At 42.0% G+C, this 23058-nt stretch overlaps 1 long non-coding RNA gene across 1 annotated transcript in view; it reads right to left on the bottom strand.

Annotated features, from left to right (window-relative positions):
• Positions 1–23058, bottom strand: part of LOC107514193 — a 136782-nt gene that overhangs the window by 2400 nt on the left and 111324 nt on the right. The gene's annotated exons all lie outside the window — the stretch shown is intronic.

Here is a 23058-nt window from a genome sequence, read left to right as displayed (position 1 = left end):
ACTCCACTCTTTCTAGAAAGCCAACCCCTGAGCCTCTATGCTGTGAGAACTGGAGTCTGTGGCTGCTCGCCATCTGCTCACACTGGTGTTTCTTTATAATGGAGAAGTATTCCTCTGCAAATATGCCCTTATGAAAATAAAAAGTCCTACTTAGAGGAACGATGGAAAAGAGCATATTTCTTTGTGCACGTTTACACCAATGCATCTATAGTACCAAAGTCATCTGCCTGGTCCTCTGATGTGGTTAGAAATGCTACAGGATATAAACAGCCTACTACTGGGTCCTTCTAGGAGTCTCTTCCCATGCACATCCAAATTTCATTTTCACTATAGTAGTTTATAAAATGTTTGTGTTGCCAAGACTTGAATTATAAAGGCAATTGAGTCAATGGGTATAAAGATACTTTGTGCTTTAGAGTTTCAGTCTGGCAATAACAACATTACTTTTCCTTCAGGAGTATCAAGAATAAAGGTATTTTCATAGCTATAAAAGAACAACTATAAACACTTGACATCACTGAGCAATCCAGTTTTGATCAAATGGAGCTGATATGTGGAAGTGACGACTTTCTCTTTTCTATTTTTCCTGACACTATTATTGGCACAAAGACTCACCCATTCTTCCCGCCTTTATTATTACTTGATGAACAAAACTCAAAGAGAAATGCCTACAGCTAGTCCAGTGGCTTCCCCCGGCCTGAGTTGCTGATTATAAATGCTGATTATAATATTACTAATAAAGCTTCCAGTAATTCAGATCACTCTCCCCAACCAATCTGTCAAGTTATTGACAAGAAGTGTTATAAAATGTCATATGTAGAAGTAATACATGCTTTAAACATTTTCTCAATGTTCTCCAGTGAGATGATTATGATTGACAAAGGAAGAAAGAATCCTGAGGAAGGAAAGAAAGTGAGAGAGAGAGGGAAGAAGTAAAGCAGGCGGGCCCCTGTATTTATTTGTTTGCAAGAGTTACCTTAACAAAGTTCCACCGAGATCTATTTTCTCATAGTTCCCGGTGCTAAAAGTTCAAGATCAAGATGTCAGCAGGGGTGGTTCTTTTTGAGGGCTGTGAGGGAAGACCTGTTACAAAGCTCTCTCCTTGGCTTGAGTGTGGCCTTCACAGAGTCGTGTGTGTGTGTGTGTGTGTCCCCTAACCAATTTGATCAGGGTCTACCTTAATGATGTCATTTTAATTTAATGACCTCTTTAAGTGCCCTATCTCCAAACACGGTGACATTCTGAGGAAGTTACTAAGGCAGGACTTCCACACATGGTTTTTAGGGGGGACATGGTTCACAATGTAACACTTCCTACCCCCATCAATTCACAGTGGGAATTAGGAAATCTTTGAAAAGGAAAAGATATCACTCAAATCAGAATAAACTACTCCCAATATTCTCACATTTTTCTTGGTTTCATTTTTTTTTTGTAATGTGTGGTTTCATTACATGATTGAAATCATACTGTATACTCAATTTTGATTCCTGCTTTTCCCAATTAATGTTTTAAAATAAGCAGTTTACAGGTATTACCACATTTAAATTTTTATATTATTTTTCTCTAAGTTTGGGAATCATAGTGAAATTTGCCTGATAATCATCTGATCCTATTTTTGCCATCAATTTGTTTCTATAACAAGATTATTTATTGAATGTCTGAAACAACTTAAGAATGAGATCCTAATTTTTTCTTAACTGATTTTTTATAAACTATAATATCTTTGTCAATTTTGGGGGGGGTCATTCATCTGCTTAGGCTTTCCTATTTATGATTTTTTAATAGGACATGTAATTTATTGCCTGTTTCAAATTTAATATATAGTAATGTAATATTCACATGAAGTTAATCTCTTTTCTATTGGTTTACTCTCTCATTTTAAAATGATTCATTTATTATTTTTCTCTACTTTTTCACTGATTTATCAACAATTTGTTAGCGTTTTCAAACATTTCCAATGTTTTTGTATATTTATCGAATTGTTTCTTCTTTAATCTTTCTTTAATTTTTCTTGAAGTTGTAACTGAATTGACAGATTATTAACTCTAAATAATTTCATCTTAAGTACTATACTATCAACTACTGAGTTTTATAGAGGAATCTAGTAATTTTACTTTATTGTTACTAAATATCCTATGCTTACATTCCTAATTAACTCTTTAAACAAGAAACTATGCAAGAGAGTAGGGCTGTTGTGTGTGTGTGTGTGTTTCCTTGAGATTCTTTTAGGCCTATCCTTAAGAACAGGACCTAGTAGTAGGCTGGTGTTTCAAGATTCGTTACAGGGCTGCCTCATAAGTTTGCAGAGGTGACACAGGGGACACCATCTACAATGTAAAACTTCCGGGAGGACGGGAACTTTATGAATAACACCCCCTGGGTTTGTGCTGTACAGATCCCACAAGAAGGTATATAGGAACTCGGCGGGCAGGGTTCATGCTTTTTCCCTCCGTAATCCCAGTCCCCGAATTGTATCTCGAGAAATAATCCTATAATAGAAAAAATGCATTAACTCTTATTCATGATGGTGAAAAATTGGAAATATGTATCACATTTTAATTTTTAGTACCTAGAATTAGAAATGATCATAAATTTCATAGAGAGATCACATAGCTCAAATACATGAACTATGGCATATTTATTAATAATGATAATTATGAAAAAAGCTGATCAAATATCTAGGTTACATTATTAAACCAATAATTATAAATTATATCTATTCAGATTATAATTTATATGTCAATATTTATTCACATGGACCGAAATTAGACCTTTTAAAAATAAAATTATGATTTTATAAAGTACTCCCAAATGTTATAGTAACATACAATCTTTTTCTAATGCAAGCAAAAAATAAAAATAAAAGAGAGAGAGAGATACGGCTTCTTATCTTTCTGACTTAGAAAATACGTGTTTTTTTTTAAAGGGCATTTTAAACACAGTGAGTGCTCCAGCCGGGTCTCCCCTCCCTGGCTTCTGGGAGTAAACAGCTGCGTTTTGTCACAGGTTGCCTGTCCTCTTCCTGTTACTTGGCATCTTTGTGTTCCTATGAATTTTCCAAGACCCAGGATGCAAAGACTCCCCGAGCGGCTAACCACAATCAGGATGTGGTGCAGAGGCAATTTCCCCTCTCCTACCAGCGGCGATAATCCATGAGAAGGCTGCTTTTCACACTGTGGGGTAGAAATGGGGCAGCAGGTGGCTTTTAGTCGTTTCGACAGCGCCTCATTGAGCTGGCACCTCTTTCTAAAGCTCAGCAGGAAAATTGCTCAGTTGTCAACCCATACATGAGGACATGCCATTTTAAAGAATGTCCTTCAAAAGCTTGCCTAATTTGTGACAAAGACACTGGCTGCCTTTGACCACAGTTAGAGCATTGAAACAATACAATTGGGTTATTTGGTTTCCTGGAGATGTTTCGCGCATTTGTGTTTTGTTTCAAGAATCCAGGTTACGTGCATTCTAACGTATGCTGTGTATGGCTTTAGGGAATTATAAAGCAGATTATCCCATTAGGATCTGGGTTGATTCTCATCCTGATCCCAAGGCCAGTACCTTTGCTAACATTAGTCTCTGAAAAGAAAGAAAATTCTATGTATAAAGAGAAAAGAATTTTTTAAAAGTTTAATTCCTTGCTATAGTTCAGACACTGGTGATCATTAAGCCAGATCATAGCTGAAGAAAAAATGTAAACATCTGAGTTTAGGCTGATTCATTCCTCTGAAAAACCAACCCACCATAAATGATAAACACCATGTCCTGACTTCAGTAAAACTCCAAACCCTGTTATTTAGAACTGATTGGGTGCTCTGTAGATGTTGGTTTTGAATGAACTCAGAAAATAATCACTTGAAGAAATAATTAGTTTTTCAATTTACAAATTTGACACAGTTCCTTGCCTCACGTAACCCCTGAGTTCTCTCTCTTCTGTGGTTTTCATCAATTTTATACTTATTATCTGTTACTGAAGTGGAAAAATGTTGCCAAATATGATCTAGAGATATGGCATTGCTCTTAACAAGCAGCAGCATATCTCAAATTGATGTGAATAACACTTTCAGAAGTTTCTTGAAGGTTCGAACCCTTTTTTTCCTCTTTCATTTCTATGGTTCTATGTTCAGTCTTCATGCCTTGAGCCTCTGGAGCTAAAGATATCCTGGAACTTGGAGAAACAGAGATCTGATGGCAGACCTCTCATCTGAGGCTGTAACACCTGAATTAGAAAGGCACTTCCCAGGAGCAGAAAATCCCATGAGTATGTCAGTTCGGAGCCAGGGAGAAAGTCTAGACATGAGTCAATAATTCTAATGGACCAGCCAATGCGAGCAGACAAATAAGATGCAAGTTAGTGACGGGGGAAATTTAAAGGCCAGCATCTGGGTAAACACCAAGGAGTGCAATTGCTAATCATGTGTTAGTAGCATGTTTAGTTTTCCGGGGTGGCTGAAGCATTTTGCATTCCCACCAGCAGTGAATGAGAGTTCCTGTTGCTCCACAGCCTCGCCAGCGTTTGGGGATGTCAGTATTCTTTTTGGACTCAGGCCGTATGATAGCTGTGTGGTGGTACCTTGTTGGTGCTTTAATTTTTATTGCCTCAACGGACAACGCATTGCAAAACACTTTTCCATATACTCATTTGCCATCTGTATATAATCTTTGCTGAATGACTGGCATTTTTAAAGAGTAACCCTTTGTAGAATGTCCTTCAATTTATCTTTGTCTGATGTTTCTTTGTGTTTAGACTCATGGTATGCTTTTTTTTTTTTTTCAGAAATACACAAGAATATTGTGTTCTCAGGGCATTATATCAGGCGCATGATACTGTTTTTCTCATTTTTAATAATATTAACTGTGACCACTAGGTTAAGGTGACATCTGCCAGGTTTCTCCATTGAAAGTTATTCCCCCCCCCCCATTGTAATTAACAGGTATCCTGTGAGGTCATACACTGAGACAATGTACACATACTTTTCATCATCACACATCTGCCCAGTAGTTTTGGCATCCTTGATGAGTCTGATCTAAAACAACAATTACTCTAGTAGTTACCAAATGGCCATATTCCAATAGTATTATTTCTTCTGCGTTTCACTGGAATTTCTATAAGAAATTTTTATCTGCAACATACATTTACATATTCATTTACATAATTATCTTAGTGAGAACTCCTGGGTTCTTATTATATTCTATGGGTTACTAGACTTAATTTTGTTGTTCAAATTGTTTCATATTTGACTAATGGGAGCATTTTCAAGTTAGCTTCTATGTCCTTTTAACAAGATCTTTATTTTGCATTATATTTGCCTGAGCTCTGGAATCAGTCATTTCTCCAAGGAGCCCTGGTTCCTCATATTGAAAAATCCGTTTAATTTTAAAGTGCGGCTTATGCTTTTTCTTTACTGGCAATAATTGATTATTTATTATATTTAAGGCACTGACTATGGTACTCTGGAAACTAAAGATGTGATTCTTTACCCCACGGAGATTCTACACCGAGAGAGAGAGAAAGCGAGTAAGTAAATCCCCATGCAAGATAAAAGTGATGTATTACAAGGTGGTTGCACATGAGATGCTGTGGGATGCAGAAGCGTGGAAAATCCCTTCGGGTTGTGAGAATTCAGGAGGATCTAAAACGGAAATGGTGTTTGAGCTCTTTAGAGATTTAAATAAGGAGCCAATGCAGAGAAGTGGAAAAGATGATGAGGCAGAGAAAGCTATTTTGCCCAGAGTTGAGACAACAGATCCAAATTCACTAACTAAATCTACCTTCGATCATTTCAAATCTACACGTCTTTTAAGACTTTGAAGATGTGCACTCCCCTCCTGTATTTTAAAGTAATTTCTGATATCACGAAGCAGGTGCAGAGATTTATTTTACATCATGCTTCAAGAAAGTAGGGGAGAGGAGCCTCTCCTCATTCCTAACGTTGGCCCGTCTCTACACCTGGCCCAAAGAAAAGCCTGCTCTGGTCAGTTTCTGACATCAGGGAAGGGTCAGAGGGCCTGGCCCCACTTCCCCCCAAACCCCTCTTGGCTCCTCTGGGAGGCCTTGGCTGTGGCTGCTGAACACCAACCAGCCCTCAGATGCTGCTGGGAATGACAGAGCTCTCCCTGGATGCTCTGTCTTCTTATGGCCTTTACTTTTTTTCACTCAATCTGAGGTCCTGGTTCACGAATCTGTTGCAAAGATAAAGGAATGCACAGGAAAGCACTTGGTGAACTATGTAAAACTGTTTTTTAGTAGGTGTCTCATGCACTATTTGGGACATAACTTTGTGCTAAAAAATTGTCCTTTTCTACCTGAAATTCAAATTTAACTGGACATCCAGTATTTTATCTGGCACCCACACTCATGGGAAACAGAAGTCAGTGCTGATAACCTGTCCTATGACACCCCTTCCCAGTGTCCCCCTAGAATGTCCTGCAGACATGCCCTCCTTGCTCAATAATTGTGCCATGTGAGTTCAGTGAGTAAATTGAACATTGTGGGAATTTATAATAAGACGGTACTTACAAACGCCATGAGATAAATTATCCATATTAGTTTTTATTTAAACTATAATTGCATATGTGAATAGAAAATTAGTATAATGTATTGATACCATCTGGTGCTTCAATTTCATACCAGTTTTTTTTTTCATGTGCGTTAATTTAAGCAAAATTGAATTTTCCACCTACGCATGATTATGTTTCATTAATTACTCTGTTTTCGTTTAGATACCATTGTTGACCATATCCTAAGTGGATTTAATAATTTGTAGATAATAGAACAGGTGTGATGTCTTTGACAAGCCAGTGTTCTCCCTGGTTATACAGATGCTAAGACTCAACATCCTACCGCCATATCAAGATTGATTAATTTCCAACATGACACGGCGTTCCCCAGAAACACAGTGAAGCGGATTCCAGTTCGTTCACTCATGTGCCCCTTCTGCTCCTCTTTGCTCACTGCCTACTGCGTGCCAGGGACTTCCTGAGCACTAACGACAGAACGGGATGTAGGACGTCGTCTTTGCGACTATGGTGTCCCAGGCTGGTGAGAGATTCAGACCTATAAACTGATAATGGCAGCGTGATTCAATAAGGCTCAATTACAGTGCTCTGGGGACACACAGAAGAAAAAGTCCCTGATACGATAGAGAGAAGAAAAGTGAGTTAAGAGAGAAAATGAGCAGAGAGACAGCAGGAAAGGGTATTTAAGACAATCCCATTTCCTGGCTCTCTTGTTTAGCTGAGTGCTTTCGACTGGTTTAGGACTCTGTTGTTTAAGAAGCACATTCGGAGATTTTTATACACATGCTAATTAATTTTTATGCCTGAAACTTGTGTTACCATGGTGCTATTTTTGAGACAAAGAAAGGCTGCACCAATGTTCCAGGTTAAAGGAGGCTAGGGGCACCCGACTGAATGCAAAGCTTGACCCTGAACTGGATCCCATAGTGAAAAGATCAGAATTGGATTAATTGACGAAATGGGAATACAAACAGTAGATTAAACTATTGCACCCTGCTAAATTTATGAAGTTGATTACTGTAGTTATATAAGAGAATATCCTTACTCTTAGGAAATCCAGAGTGAAGTGTTTAGATGTTAAAGACCGTGAAATATGTGACTTATCTTCAAATGGTAAAAAATATTTTATGCGTACATACGCATAGGAAAGACACATATTTTTAACTATACATATATGAAGAGAGAATACAAATGACACGTGATGAAGAAAACAGGGTAAAATGTTAACACTGGGTAAAAGTGGGCAAAGGATATATGTGTGTTCTCTAGATCACTTTTATTCTTACAACTTTTCTGTAGGTTTAAGATTAGTCTCAAAAAGTACTTTCTCACATCATCTCTGTAATCCTCACAACAGCTACGTAATACCGACTTATTGTGCCCAATACACAGATGAAGACACGAAAATGAGTATTTAGAATTACAAAGCTAGTCAGTGACAGACTTGGGACCAGAACCCAGGTTTTCACAGCATCCAGCCCATGCTCATGTCATCGGTCTGCCCAGGAAGCCATACAGGTGACCCTGTACAGACGTGTGTGAAGGGGGATTAATTTTTTGTACAACTTTGTGCTGGCCCATATTGGCCCTCCCTAAGTGTCATGGAATAGCCAGATAAGCTCTGACGAAGAGAAAGCCATGTTGTTAGGCAAGTGCACGCCTGGCCTTTGTTCCTGCCACCACCCACCTGCCCATTGGGCGGGCAGTGCGAGGCCTGGGGAAGGATACTGGTCGATATTCCCACTCGTGGTCGGTTTTCCCTCCTGATACTTAAGAAGTCACTATGTCATGGAAGCGCTTTGTTGGGCCCTCATGTAAGATACAGATATTTTTACATCCTGGAGCCCTTGCAAAATTTCCACCTCTCTCTTCTCCAAAGCCCTTTGTCACCAGTGCTCTGGTATTTTCTCTTCCAAGGGCCCGATCAACTAACCAAGCCTTTAGCCTCTGCCCGTGAATAAGCGCGCACACTCCAGTCAGGCTGTATCTCCATCCAGGTAAAATGGCCAAGGGCACAGGTTGTTAAATTGTGTTCGCTGAGCCAATTTTCCTTCTCTGTTCTCTTTCAGGGCCATTCCTGAGGAAGCTGAAACATTGCAATAATTAATTTTGGCAATTGCCAGAGTGTCACGCAGAGCCATCCAAAACACAAGCGTAATGTTTTTCCTCCTTAGTCAAGTGGCACAGGGAACGAGCTCCAGGACGCAGGTGTGGACTGAGGGAGGGATGCCCACGTGTTGATACATCGTTTCTTTTATGCAGCCCACAGCACCACCTCTCACATGTCAGGGCTTATCTGACACATAACTGGTAGGCAGGTCTATGTTCATGTTCCATATTTATGTCTGTATGGAATTCTTACACACATGACTATATTATCCCAACTCTTATAAGCTTTTTATCATCCCAACCACTCTGTCCTCAACGACACCTGGATTACAGTAGCGTGGTTGCTACATCTGATAAATAAAAATGCAGGACACCCAGTTAAATTTGAATTTCAGGCAAATCATAATTTTTAGTATAAATATATCCTCATGCAATATTTGGGACATCTTTATACTAAAAAAAAAAAGTGTTGTTCTTTTGAAATCCAAATGTGTCTGGGCATCCTGTATTATACCTGGCGAATGTAACAGGAGATTCCCCAGACATGTTTGTTGTACTCATGAATAAAACAGAAGCAGCAATGAGATTTACCCTTACTATATCCTTCTCATCTCACTGAAGCTTCCCACAGCTATACAATAGTTTGAAGCATTAACCCTTTTCCTCCATGGTTTCTAGAGCTGGCCATCTTGGCTCCAGTGGGAAGCTGTCCTAATGGAGTTAGAGTATACAAAATATAAGAGTTCAAATGTAAGATGAGAAAATTAGGGAAGAATGGCTGCTAAACCAATGTTTTCTCTTAAGTCTAGCCAAGGCACAGGCAAAGAGGAGAGGTGGTATTACAAGAGCTGTTCCCAAAAAGATGGGGATCATTTTTCTGCCTGGCTGAATACAGGGTGCAGAGGAACAAGAGAATTCCTAGATTAGGGAACTCAAAAATAGAGGTGACTCAGCCCTGTTTTCTGTGCAGTTCGCTGGGAGCCTGGATTAATCAGCTAGTGCTGCGTAACAAATAGCCCCAGAATTTTCAGCATACAGCACTGGGCATTTACTTTTGCTCACAGGTTTGCGGGTTGGTATGGCGACTTTGTTTCGGGCTATGGGTCTCTTCTACGTGTCCCATTTGGGGATCCAGGCTGGAGGGGCAGAGACTCACGGCAGAGGGAGAATGATGAACAGAAACATGCAATGCCCCTTTGGGCCGAGACTCAGAACTCAGACACTGCCGCTGCTGCCAAAATGTCATATGGCCAAACAATACAGGATCGAGCTCAATATCAACGTCAATGTCTGGGGTGACGACCTGCCAAATAATAACGAAATCTACTACCAGCATGGTAAACGCCGCAAGACAGTTGTTTAGGCTGTTCACACAGAACGGCCTGAGGCAGCCTCACTGAGACCTTGGATCCTCTCTCTGAGGAGGAGGAGTAGAAAGATGATTTTCCTCTGCGGCCCAGAGGATGTGAAAATGACACAGCACAATGCCCGGACACTGCCGGCTCCCACAGGCATGGGCATCATCTCGGGGGCTCTGCCATAGGCTGTGGTTTATCCAGAACCTACTTCAACAATTCAGGTCAGACATAATGGTCACCAGTTATCGAAGGCCCAGCATGTGTCATTTGGGTCTCAATTAATCCTTCTAATCATCCTGTCCAATCGACATTACCCTTCCTGGCTGAGGCTGGAAAAGGAGAGTATGTAGGCCAGGATCACCGGTAAGAGACAGAAGAGCTGGCATCAGAGCCCACGCGGGTCTGGGTACGAAGCCTCTGGCCTTCGACTGATCTGCGCTGTGGTCTGTGACTCCAGGTCTCCTTTTTGAGACTCGTTCTCTCTGTCTTTTTCCAGGGGTTGCCGAGGACCCTCCAAAGTCAGCTTCCAGCTGCAGCTAATGCAAAAACTGAGAGGAAAGCTTTATGGAGTAAATTAAGCAGCTTTCCTAGTAAGAGTTTGTTGAATGACTCACGACCGAGACCAGCGGAGTCCAGAAAAGTGTCTCTTCCTGGAGGCTTTCAGAACACACGGCTTGCCGCCTCCAGGCAGGCCCCCAGGAGTCCTGCCGATGGGAAGGAAGGCTGAGGTTATCACTGGCTCTGGGGCTGGCAGGTGAGGCGACGGGGCCAGCGGGCTCCAGCAAGCGGCTTTCAAGTTCGACTACCTCCAGTATAACAATTTATCATGGCTCTGCACTTGATCTTGTCAGCCGCTGCTGAGTCAGTAGGGGGAGAATTTAATTAAAATCACTGCGGTGCTGTGGAAATGAGAGATTGGGAAAACGGCCAAGCCCCGCAGCCCTTCTCCCTCGCTGGTCCTTTTGTGCAGAGCCCCACTGCAGGGCCTGGGACCTGTGACCCTCCTTCCGTCCTCCCTCATCGGGCACAGGGCACAATTGAGCCTTGAACCTTGAGAGGGTGTCACTGGGGACTTGGACAGCCATGCGCAAGAATGACGGGGACACGGCTTCTGTGAACTAGCACATCGCTGCGGGGCAGCCGGTGGCAGTCGACCAACCTTCTTCTATGATTTCGCATCACAGATTCAACCAACTGCGGCTCACAAATATTTGAGGGGTGGAAAAAAAACAACAACTGAAAAACAGGAAGTTCTAAAAAAGCAAAACTTGAGTTTGCCACACACCAAGCACCGCACCAAATCCACGTGAATGACGTGACATGTAAACCTATCCTGCTGTAGCCTGTATGCGCGTACTATGCCATCTGAGTCAACTTGGACTTGAGCGTCCAGGAATGGCGGCGTCTGTGGAAGGCCACCGAACCCATCCCCCCGAAGGATACAGAGGAACGACATTTTTTCTCTTCATTTTTCCCAGCCGGCTGTGAGTTCCTCAAAGACGGGACATGTTTTATATTTCCTCTCCAGGTCATAATCATGTTCAAATTCAGTGCCTGGTGAAAGTGCTCGCTGAGGTGCTAACTGCTGAAGGAACGAAACATCGATAGAGTTACAAGCGGGATCCGAGGGACACAGGAGCACAGCGGAGGCAGGATCCTTCCGTCGTGGTAATAAATAAATAAATATATAAAAACCCAGAAAGTGGCTTTTGAGCTGGGCCCAGGGTCTCCTATATGTACTTGCTCATCTTAGAAGCCTTAGTCCTCTCATTTTTACAATGAGAAGCATAGACTCAGGGGGAGTTAATATAAATGAGCATAAAGGACGTAGGACAGTGGATTCGGCCTTGTTTCTGGGGACAGGCAGGTGGTGTCGGGGTGACTGTCTGGGCACAGTCTCCATGGTCAGGTGCCAGTCCCGGCACGACCTCTCGATGGCTCTGTGACCTGAGCGGCCTACTTAACATTGCACACTTTGGTTTCTTCAGGTATGAAATGGAGGTGATGAGTGTTACAAATGACCACAGACTCGGTCACTTAAAACAACGAGGGCATTTTCTCCTGCTAGGGAGAAGCACGAAGTCAAGGTTTCGGCAGAGCCGGGCATCCTTGGAGACGCTGGAGGAGAATCCTTCCTGTGTCAGGCGGCTCCAGGCGTCCTCCGTCTGTGGCTGCAGGATCCGACCTCTGCCTCTGTCTTTATGCGGTCTTTGCGTTTGTGTCTTTCCTTCTATCAGGACCCTTGTCATTGGAACTGGGGTCTGCGGGGATCATCCAGAATGTTCTCATCTCAAGATCCTTCATTTGATCAAACCTGTGAAGACCCTTTGTTCCAAATAAGGTCACAGCCACAGATTCTGAGCTGCGGACACATCGTTTTGGGAGACACCATCTACCCACTAGAAAGCGTATATAAAAAGGTTTGCGACATCCTAGTGACGTCCACGCAGAACATGCTCAGGAGAGCGTTAGCTGTTCCCGCGATGAAACTGAATCCGGGCCACGGTGTTCGCTTCCCTTGGAAACTCTGCTGCGTGTGCCACCGACGTGTGCTTTGCTAAGAGCCTCTCTCCCTAAATTATGTCGGGTAGTTGAGTCTATTCCCACCTGGCCCTCCCTAACCCTCGCGACGGCCTTGCCACTTCCCTGCTGCCCCTCAGGGTGCCTCACTTCCCTGTCTGGCCGTGTCTCTTTGCGGTCCTCCTGCACGCTCGGGCCCTCTACCAGAATTTCCGAATGCACGACTGTTGTCCACTCGCATTACCAGGGAGGTGTGCTGGACCGGGTATGGCCCTTTAAGCAGACCTGCACGATTCCCAGCTCTGCAACCTTTCTGTGCCTTTGTTTCCCCATCGGCACGTAATCCTAACCTCGAAGGATGATTGTGAGGATCCAGCTGACGTGTTCACTACATCACTTCGGACTCCGTCTTATTACTCTCAATCCGCCCTTCCACAGTGTGGATGTTCTTCCTCCCACGTCCTTCCAGAGCGATGTAATAAATAAAACGTTTTTCTCAGCATTTTAACTGATTGGAAAAACAGTCCCAATATTCCATCTGTTCGATATCCACTTAAGACACTGATACTGTGTCTCTATCTGGTTTTTTATTCATCATCATAGGGAAAAAATTCTCATAGTGTTGTGAACTTTGCTTACTTTATTTATCCAGAACTGAAATAAGTAAATAAAATAGCAAATTGGAAACTGAACCACTAGTCAAAATCACAGCTATTGCTTCTGGACACCCTGTGTTTAGACATATTGATGTTTTGTGTAAGTCTTAACTGGTTCATCTCTTAAGTGAAATTACAAATAAATACCATACTTACCAAGCTTAAAATATGCAATTTCTTCCCGTTACTCAATGCTGGATAAAAGAGTGCACAGTGAGAGTTCCCCAGGAGAAAATTAACCGCTCCTGACAAGAAGAAAAATAGAAGCATGCCACTTTGTACACAATCTACAATCTCTGGCTCGACAGTATTAATGCTTTTAATTCCCATTTGAGCAGCGCCGGGAACAAGAGCAATTAGCGATCCATTCTGCACATTCATAGCGGTCGAGGTTCAGCAAAGGCCAAGCAACTGAGAGGTATTATTCTGATTTCAGAAGCTGTTTCCACAAAGGAAAGCTTTGCCAGATGCTTGAAAGCCCTTTATCCTTGTGACTTTCTATTCCTTGACGTCAAAGGTGTGTCAGAGCATAAGCTGCCCAAAAGACAGGCGAGATTGGTTGCCTCCCCTCCGGGCACTGAGCCTTGGTCAAAGCTCTCCATCGGGGAGTGAAGGCCAGTGTTTCTGAGCATCCGGCGTCGCATTTGGGGTGTGAGTACGTTTTTATGGTGACTTAACACTTGACCAATGCACGGCAGGGGCTGTCGCCTGGACACCTTTCTTTTTGGGCAGTTCCTCGTGGGGCCAGCTACAGACATCACCTCCTTTCTTGGCTCTCAGTGCTCTCAACTATAAAAAGAAGGGCTCGGATGAGATGTCCTGCAAGTGTTGTCAAGAGCTATTTTTTTACAGCTCTAGAAAGTGACTCTTCCACTGGCCAAGCACATCCGCCTAATAACTCCTTCATTGCTGACGAAAAATATCATAATTATCATTTTTAAAAGTATCTTGAATAAGATAAAAGCCAGTACCTTTTAAACCTGGCTGTATACCAGGATCACCGAGAGTGGGGCGGGGGGAGATTTTTATTTTTAATTAAAATTTTACTGAAGTATGAATTCACATTCATGCAGAAAAGAACATACCAACTGATGTTTTCACAAAGTAGACACCCCCATGTAACCAGCTGGATTGAGAGGAAGCACATTGCTGGACACCGGGGAGCTTTCTAAAACTCGGGTCCTCAAGTTCTAGTGTGGACCACTCAAGCAGAATCGACAGAGTACGAAGCAGGGGTCACTGTTTTTAAGAGGCTCCCAGGTGCAGCTGACATTGTCCCTTAGAAGCCTCCGAGGCAGACGTTAATTTGTTATCGTTGTTCGTCTAAACGTGAAGAAGACTCTGATAATCTGGGTGCTGCATCAGAGGCGTCTGCCTGAGGCCGAGCGCCTCGGGAATGCTGTCGGTTTGGAGCAGCTACCCCACAGGAAGTGACTCAGCCCTGGCCCGACATTCTTTCCAAACCCCGCAAGGACGCTGCCATGGTTGTAGGATGCTCATACTTTACAGATGAGGAAACTGAAGCCCAGAATGGTTAAATAAAGTGCCTGAGATCACACAGCCAGTGTTGGGTTGCAGACCCAGGTCAACCAAATGCAAAAATCCACAGCCCTTCCATCTTCCATGTCACACAGGCTTCATCGTAAGATTAAAAACGGTTTCAACACAACCGACAAACAGCTGCCGAATACACGCCGGGGAATGTCGTGGCTGAGACCAGTGTAACTTCACACCAGATTTTTCAAGGATTGCCTTGATGCTAGCATCGGTCAATTCTCACTACATCCCACGAAAAAAACCTCCATAACCTTATCTTTTTCTTTTTCTTTTTTTTTCCTTGAGATCAGATAAATGTGTTTCTCCATACAGAGGATTTACGGAAAACCATCTTCATTCTAGAAGTATAGTTTTGGTCACACGGAAGTGCGAGGAGATGCACATATTCTTTTATTAATTTAAAATTTTTGTTATAGTAGATCGTGTTGGAAAAAAAATACTAGTTATCTTTTAGGGTTTAAAAGTGTTACATAAATTCCCTCCCTACCCCAAACGTGTCTGATTTGTGGTTAATTGGAGAGGCAAATGGAATTATATAAAATTGTGCCCTGTGAATTTCACAGTAGATTCTCATGGAGTTCCTCTCTCATTTTATTTGATTATTATTTTGCTTTTCACACTTGGGGGCTGGAGATGTTAGCCTCTTTCATCCAACACGCATACGCTGACGGGGTGTGTGTGATACGGAGCGGAAATGACAAAGATGGAAAGTGACTGAGGTTAGGAGATGAACCGAATCATCTCTTCTCATAGTTAACTACGGTGCTAACATTGTAATGATGAATACTTATAAAATTATATCTAGTTTAGGAAGTTGAAAATGAGGACTTATGAATGAAGAATGTCAGCAAGTTACTCATGGGATTACATGTGACACCTTTTCTTTTATGGACAAAAGATCTCAACCAGGGCCATTTTGTCCCCCAGAGGATACCTGGCAATGTCTAGAGACTTCTGGTTGTTTCAGTGGGGGAGGACATCTACTGAGTAGAGGTCAGGGATACTGCTAACCATCACAGGATACACAAGGCAGCCCCCACAACAAAGAATTACCAGGTCTAAAATATCAGTGGTACCACACTTGAGAAATCCTGGTTTAGGAAATGGTGATCAATCTCACACAGAGACCAGTTTTACTGTGAAAACAATTGGAAGGACTAAGTTATTTCTACTTGGATCAAATCACACAGTACTAAAGAGACCATATATTTGACAGGGCTTGCTTGAATTCTAAATTAGTTCCCCCAGGGGCTGTATTGGAAAATGGAGCTAAGAGAAAACCACTTCCTCTTTGGGACGCAGGGTTATTAAGCCTTTTGAATCTCCTCTACTCTCCCCTCCCAACTCTCCTCTGAGGGCAGAATTTGCTATTTTAACAAGAAATAACCCACAAACTAAAAAAATGATAGCAATGCAAAATATATCTCTCTTGAGCAAAGTTAATTTAGGTGTATAATCTCAATAGATTTTTTTTTTTTTTTTTTTTTTTTTAGAATTCTAACTTTGAACAAATATCACTGCCATGGTGTCCCTAGGAGAGAGTTGCTAAGGCAACCAAAAGCCAACCCCACAGCTGATGCAGTCCTTTCCCACGGAATGCCATTATGGCCCATCAGTCATTATGAGAGTTAGAGACACCACAGCGAACAAAATGATGACTTTATCTGTTTATCCCAAGAGAACAGTTTCAAGAAATAGATTTACCCAATGCCATCAGATTATATAATGACCCCTCCTAGGAATGAGACAGAAAATGGATGTCGCTCCCAGAAAATGCTACGTCGAATTGCATCCCCAAGTCCTTCATACTGTGATGATAAAAATGCAAAGGATACTTTCTGATAGGTTTAAAGATTACAGTCACAATAAAAATCATGGGTATCGGTTATTATAATTGGCATATAAGTAGTTATTATATGGGTCACGACACACGAACTTAAATATAGCCTCTGCACAGTTGCTTAAAAACTGATAAAAATCCTATATAACTCTCCCATAATGAGCCAAGCACAGAAAGCATTTTTTTAGTACATTCCTTACCAATATGATTCCATCTAGAAAATGGCAACAATGGTGAAGGAGAGTTGTCAATGTCACCAAGATTACAATGCTGTAGAAGGAACGGTTGTCAGAGATCGGGATAATTCATCTGATGGGTGGATGAACCCGGTTCTTTCATGGGCCTGCCCAGCTTCCTCACAAGCTGGTGGCTAGATTAGGAAGGGGAAGGGAGGGGAGGGAGTCTGGTGGTAGCTTGTATTTCCTTCTCTAACTTAGTCTTGGAAGTCTGCTGTGTTCCCTCACAGAGGCCATCCCAAAAGCCTGGCCAGCATCAAGGGGAGGAAACACAGACCCGACTAGTCATGCAGGAGTCTCAATATCACCTTATAAGAACACGTCGAATGAGATCTATTGCTATAGCTGTCTTTGGAAAGTAAATTCTGCCCCAGACAGAATGTGATTGCGTTTGAAAGGACACTCTGGCTGCTTGGAGGAGAGTACATTACAGGGAGGCAAGGGTGGAAATGAAGCCTGGGATAGTGGCTCAGGCAGCGCTGGGGAGAGATGGTGGTGGCCCAGACTACAATAGGGGGAGTGGAAACCAAAAGTGGGGACGAATTCAGGACCTACGTGTCTGGTTTGGACACAAGTTACTTTAAAGACCCAAATGGCTCCAAAGACTAGGGGAATGAACAAGGGGGTTTGTGCAGACACCTCCCTCACCTTCGAAGGTGCGGCAGGGGGTCCATTTCCCCCCACTCTCTTCCAAATGTCTGGGACTCACTATCGGGGGTTACCTAAGGGTGCGCTTTTGTTTTGTTGATAGTATCATCATTATTTTCAGTGCTCACATTAGGAATGAATGTCGGGGCAGAACAGAATGGCTATGCTAAATAAAGAACTGTCACAGACCAGCAGAGAGCACCTCACCTTGGTGCTGAAAGAAAAATCTAGAAAGCTGTCTCTCTCGCCCCAGAGTGCCTGCAGGAAGCCTGTTTGGGACACACACTGGCTGCAGTCGAGGTAAGAGCACTTGGCTTCCGTCTCGGCAGGCGTGCGAACACCTGCTCCTCTCCAGCCATGGCAGACTGCAATTCTTTAAAATCCCCATCATTGGGACTCCAGGGAACGACGGTATGCACTCCATAGACCCATGCGTGTCGGTCAAATCAGATTCCTTCCTCTTCCCTGGTCCCACATCTCACCTCTTATGTTAGAACAGCCTCATAACTGCCACAACTCGCAGAACAGACAAAAGAGACCCAGCAGGCCAGTCGGACTGCACTGGGCTCTGATCCCAGCTCTGCCACTTGTGAGGTGTTAGTCGACCTTGAAAACGTGCCCTAACCTTTCTGGGTCTGTTTCCTCTTCTATAAGATAACAACGATGATCCTACCTCATGGGGTTTATTATAAGAATTAAAGGAAACAGACTCTGCCACATACTAAGTGCTCCATAAATGGTAGCGATAACTATAGTGTATTAAGGGATATGGATGCCATGGCATTTAGAAACTCCTTCCCAAACCCCACAGAGGGCACCGCACGGACAGGCCATTTCAGAGCAACCGACACTGCCCGCCGGCTGTGACCATGTTGCATCTTTTTGTTTGTGGCTCAGCAACTTAACATTTAAAAGACAGAACTTTCACAGCTAAAGCCAAGTTACAAAATAAGTAAAATACCAGAGAGTGCGGAGGCACAAACCAACCTAGAGGAATGTGGATTTCTCAACCTGGCCAGCCAGCGGGATGGCTTTAACTGTCTGCCTGAGCGAAGCTATGCGATCCCAGAGGTGGCTGCACGGTCGCCCACGCCGCGTGCATGTCAAACACCTGGGAAGAGATTAGCTTTGAAAAGCTGACATTTTTGTACCTATCCCCGAAGCCTGGAGCAAATGGGGGTCTGAGAAATGCTTTGAAGGCCTTCAGGGGGCTAATGAGAGGAGCTGTCACTCGGCCTAAGCGTCCAGGTGACACTGGGCACGCAGTAGATTATCCAGGTCGTACGCATATCAGTGAGTTTTCGGACACTGGAAATTCCCACGTGATTGTTTTTGTTGTTCAACTTTCCTTCTAGTCATCTAGTGTCAGAGAGTTCAGCGCATCCGAACAATGCATTCTCATTGCTGCACCAAAATCAGCCTTTCGCTGGGAGCCTTCCCTGGTACGACTTTCTTTTCAGGGTCCCCTAGAGCTGCTCTTTACTGAGGGCCGGAAAAGAGCCAAGCCCTGTCCTAGATTAGACACGCATTCCCTCATTACCTCCTAATGACCCCAGGCATGTGTTCATCCACTGAACAAATATTAACCGCCTACGAGGGATGGACATCAGGGTACCATTTTACAAACGAGGCACACGGTTTTCAGAGAAGGTATGTGACTTGTGCAAAGTCACAAACATAGTGAGCAGAAAAGCTAAGGTACGAATAAACCCGGTCCCCACACTGTCCCCACCAAGCTGTTCTTCTCTGGGGTGTAAGGAAAGCAGCCTATACCTGGAGTCTGGAGACCCAGTACCACTTACTGGCCAGTTATTGGTTATCGGACCTCAGGCGACTCTGGGCTTATTTGCTTATCTCTGGGGCAAACTGCTGATCACTTTTAAAACCTTCCTTTTGCTGTTTCTGTGAGGATTAAATGCTATAAAGTAACATCATGGAGGAATCTCACAAACATAATGTTGGGTAAAGGAAGTCAGACATAAGACAGTACATACTGTATGATTCCATGTAGAAGGATTTTTAAAAGGCCAAATGAATAAGAAATAAGGATATTGGTCTCTTTTAAGGGGAAGAAAGAGATTATGATCAGGAGGGGGAATAAAAGGCTTCTAGAATTCTGGGAATGTTCTTTCAATAAAAACAACATGATTAAAAAAAATTATATAGGTGTGTGAATCATACAAGTACTTTGAAAAGAGTATATTAAAATATACCGTCATATTCTGAGCATGGTTCCAACTCCCCACTCACTGCCAGCCCATAAACTGCTCAGGTGTGGCCACTGCTAATGGTTATCTGTCTGGACATCCTTACCTCAGAGTTAGACTCCAGTCCTGGAGAAGAGCTGGGGGCTGAGGTCAGTGCATAACTGGTCTCCAAAGAACCCCAGGTCTCAGGGTGGGTGTCTCCTAGGCAGCCTTCAGTTTTAAGTTCACACCTGATGATGTCACCCAGTCTCAAGTCAAATGACTCCAGGGACAGGAAACTCACTACTTTGCTGAACTACTTCTGGCCTAGCTATGTTTCTCCAACATTAAATCTTTCCATTCCCCTCATCTTTTTATTTTTTTCCACATCAGTTTCCTGATGACACTTCTCCCAGGCATCCTTCAAATGAATTTACACTGACTTCTTTTACTGATTCATCACTTATATCAGCGTCATTCCTCAAAATTTTGCATTTTTTTTGTTCTTTAAATTTTCTACATTGAACATGTATCATTCTGATTAGAAAAAAAAAATTTTTTAAAGAAAGTAGTACATGCATGCCTGAACAATATTTGTGGACTTTAATGAAAAACAGCATTCCCATCAGGTTCTTCTGTCAGAAGAATGTCCCCTGATATGTCCCTTCTTATAGACATTTGGGTTGTGTGTTCGATATACGATAACCAGAAAGATTCTCATTGACAACGTTGAGAAATATTTTTTGAGAAATTCTGAATGGAGAAGCCCAGCGAAAATTCACTTGAAGGTCTGGAGGAAGTGTAACCATGTAACTGGAACAATTCAATTTGTAACCATTGATCCAGCCTCTCTTTTAATCTCCCAAGGGTCCCAACTTAGGATATAAATTACATGGTCGCTCTGCCCACAATCCTACCAACCAGATAAAACAATCATTAACGTTTTGTTGTAATCCACATCAGGTATTCCTATGCGTATTTTACATCTTTTATCTCACTCTACATTTTATACTCTCATTTTACATTTTATGCTAAAATTTTAGACTCTAATATTATAGTATACACTAAAACCTAGGCATTTAAGACATTACTCAAAATACTTTACAGATGTTTGAGAGGATACTCTTTTTATCCTAATTTGTTTAATATCCCCCTTATTTTTGGAAATCGTTTATTTTCAAATTTTAGTATCACAAACAGCGTTGCTATGAATGTCTTCAGCAGAAAACTCTTTCATTTGAAATTGCTTCCATCAGCAGAATTCCGGAAAGGGAACCGTGGAGGTGAGGGTTGCAAATAGTTTCAAAGCTCTCAGATCACGCACCCTGCACCTTTCCCAGGGGCTAGGTTACTCTGTGTTCCTTCCAGCAGTACTGTGTCTGCGTCACTGCATTTGATCTCCAGTATCAAATATTCTCATAATTTACTGTTCTATTAATCTGATGGGTTAAACATAGCATCTCATTGTTATTCTCATTTCCACTTCATCGATAATGAAGACTAAAAAAAAAATGCTCAAATGTTTATTGGCCATCAATATGCCTCTGTTTTAAATTGTCTTTGTTCTTTTCCATTTATTTATGGGGAACTTAATGTTTTTATTATGAGCTCTTTTCTTATTAAGGATATCACCCTTTGTCCTGTTGGAAGCAAAATATTTCCCCTGGTTAATTTGCCTGTTAAGCAATTTTTGAGAGAAATTGTAATTTGTGTATAAAATACCTACTGATTTTTTCTTTTGTTATTTCTTCCACTCCTTTTGAGCTTACAAAATTCTCACTGCAGTCCTATGTTTAGATTTGATCACTCTTTATTTCCCTATACTCATAATTTTTTATGATTTATATACATTTAAATAAGCTCAGTTCTTCTTCATCAGGCCATACTTTATGTTACAAGGGTTTAATAGGAGCTTTTAATTCATATTTTGTTTTGTTTTTCTGCTTGGAAATTCTATTATTGCTATTGATTGTCTATTTTTAATAAGATGCTTCTGTTTCAAGGCAATTATGCAAAGGGCACAACTGGAAGCATAAATAATAAAGAATAAATGTTTTTCCCCTCACTTCATTATTCAGATAGAGAAATGCTGATTTCTACTCACACATGAGACTCACCCCATTTTTTGACAAACAAATACACATTTCTTTTACCTGCATTCATGGTAGAAATAAATTGAAGTTCTGAATGATTAACATCTATTGTTTCCCAGGTAACCAGGCATAATATCTGGCCTCTACAGGATGAATGCTAGTCCTAAGGGTTTGAGCTGTTAACCAAAAATTCAGTGGCAAGGGCTAGAATAATTTTACAATGCAAAAGAAAATGCCAGGCAAAGTCTCCAGACAATAGACTATTTATCAGAGTTTGCAGAGGTGGAGGGAGTGCACAATTTTTTGATGCAGTTGACACATTCAATTATCTTCTAAAAGTTTCCATCGCAGGACTCCTTTCGGCCATTTACCGGGCACAGGAATGTAATCCATAATTACAGATATTTCACACATCTTCTATCAGAAGCCAAACAATCCCTTCCCGAGGCTTTCCGTCTTCCAGACAAACAGGGAAAAAGGAAATAAATGCTTGGCAATCAAGATTTGCAAAGTGGCCGTCTGGAGCAGTCAGGGAGCTGACAGCTGAAAACAAGGAAAAAATATATACAGCGTAGCCTGGGGTTTAGGTTTGCCGAGGCAATGAATTGTGGTGTATCGTAGCCTCACAGATGTCTGAGGCCGAAAAGGTCTTTGAGAGCATTAAGTTTCTCTCTCTCTGCTTTTCGCCCTAACCATGAAAACTTTTGAAATCCATGTGCATATCTTAAATATCAAAATGTAATATGGCGGAAAAATCAGGGTTAAGTCTGAGGTCAAGCACACCCTTTTCTAGAAGCATTTTCTTGGGTAATAATGTGTTTAATCCAAACAATCCTGAATTCTTTTCTGAATATAAGGTTATTATACAATCTGGCTGGGGTCTTGTGGTGTTTAACAGGATACTGTATGTGAGTCAGCCTATTCCTCATTAATCATAAATGTCATTTATTCCTCTCCCTTCTTCACCCCTCCATACAAGAGACTGGGAAAGATAAGCTGCCAAGTTGTCCTCATCTTGTCAATTGAAAATTTGAGGTTATTAAGATATTTCAATACTTATCAGCCTTTTAAGACAGGAAAACTTCCTCCACGTCCATTTTAAATCCTTCACATTGTAGCTTGAGCTCTTTTCCTCCAGTTTATTAAGAAGTGGAGTTGTAGCATAGATATGACCAAACTTGGTAAGATAATCTTTCATCTGTCGTTTTTGTAGACTTGAGAGCTGCCATCGGCAAAAAGGTCATATTGCCGACTAATATCTGACAAATATCTCCATTTTTTGCTTTATATCTCCTATCCAGCTCCCCTTCCTCCATCCCATGTGCTCTATTTTCATAAATCT

The sequence above is a fragment of the Rousettus aegyptiacus genome, unplaced genomic scaffold (genome assembly GCF_014176215.1).
Source record: "Rousettus aegyptiacus isolate mRouAeg1 unplaced genomic scaffold, mRouAeg1.p scaffold_m13_p_14, whole genome shotgun sequence".
Taxonomy (NCBI): domain Eukaryota; kingdom Metazoa; phylum Chordata; class Mammalia; order Chiroptera; family Pteropodidae; genus Rousettus; species Rousettus aegyptiacus.
The sequence above is the reverse complement of the archived record's forward strand: the minus strand, read 5'-3'. Positions and strand labels throughout refer to the sequence as shown.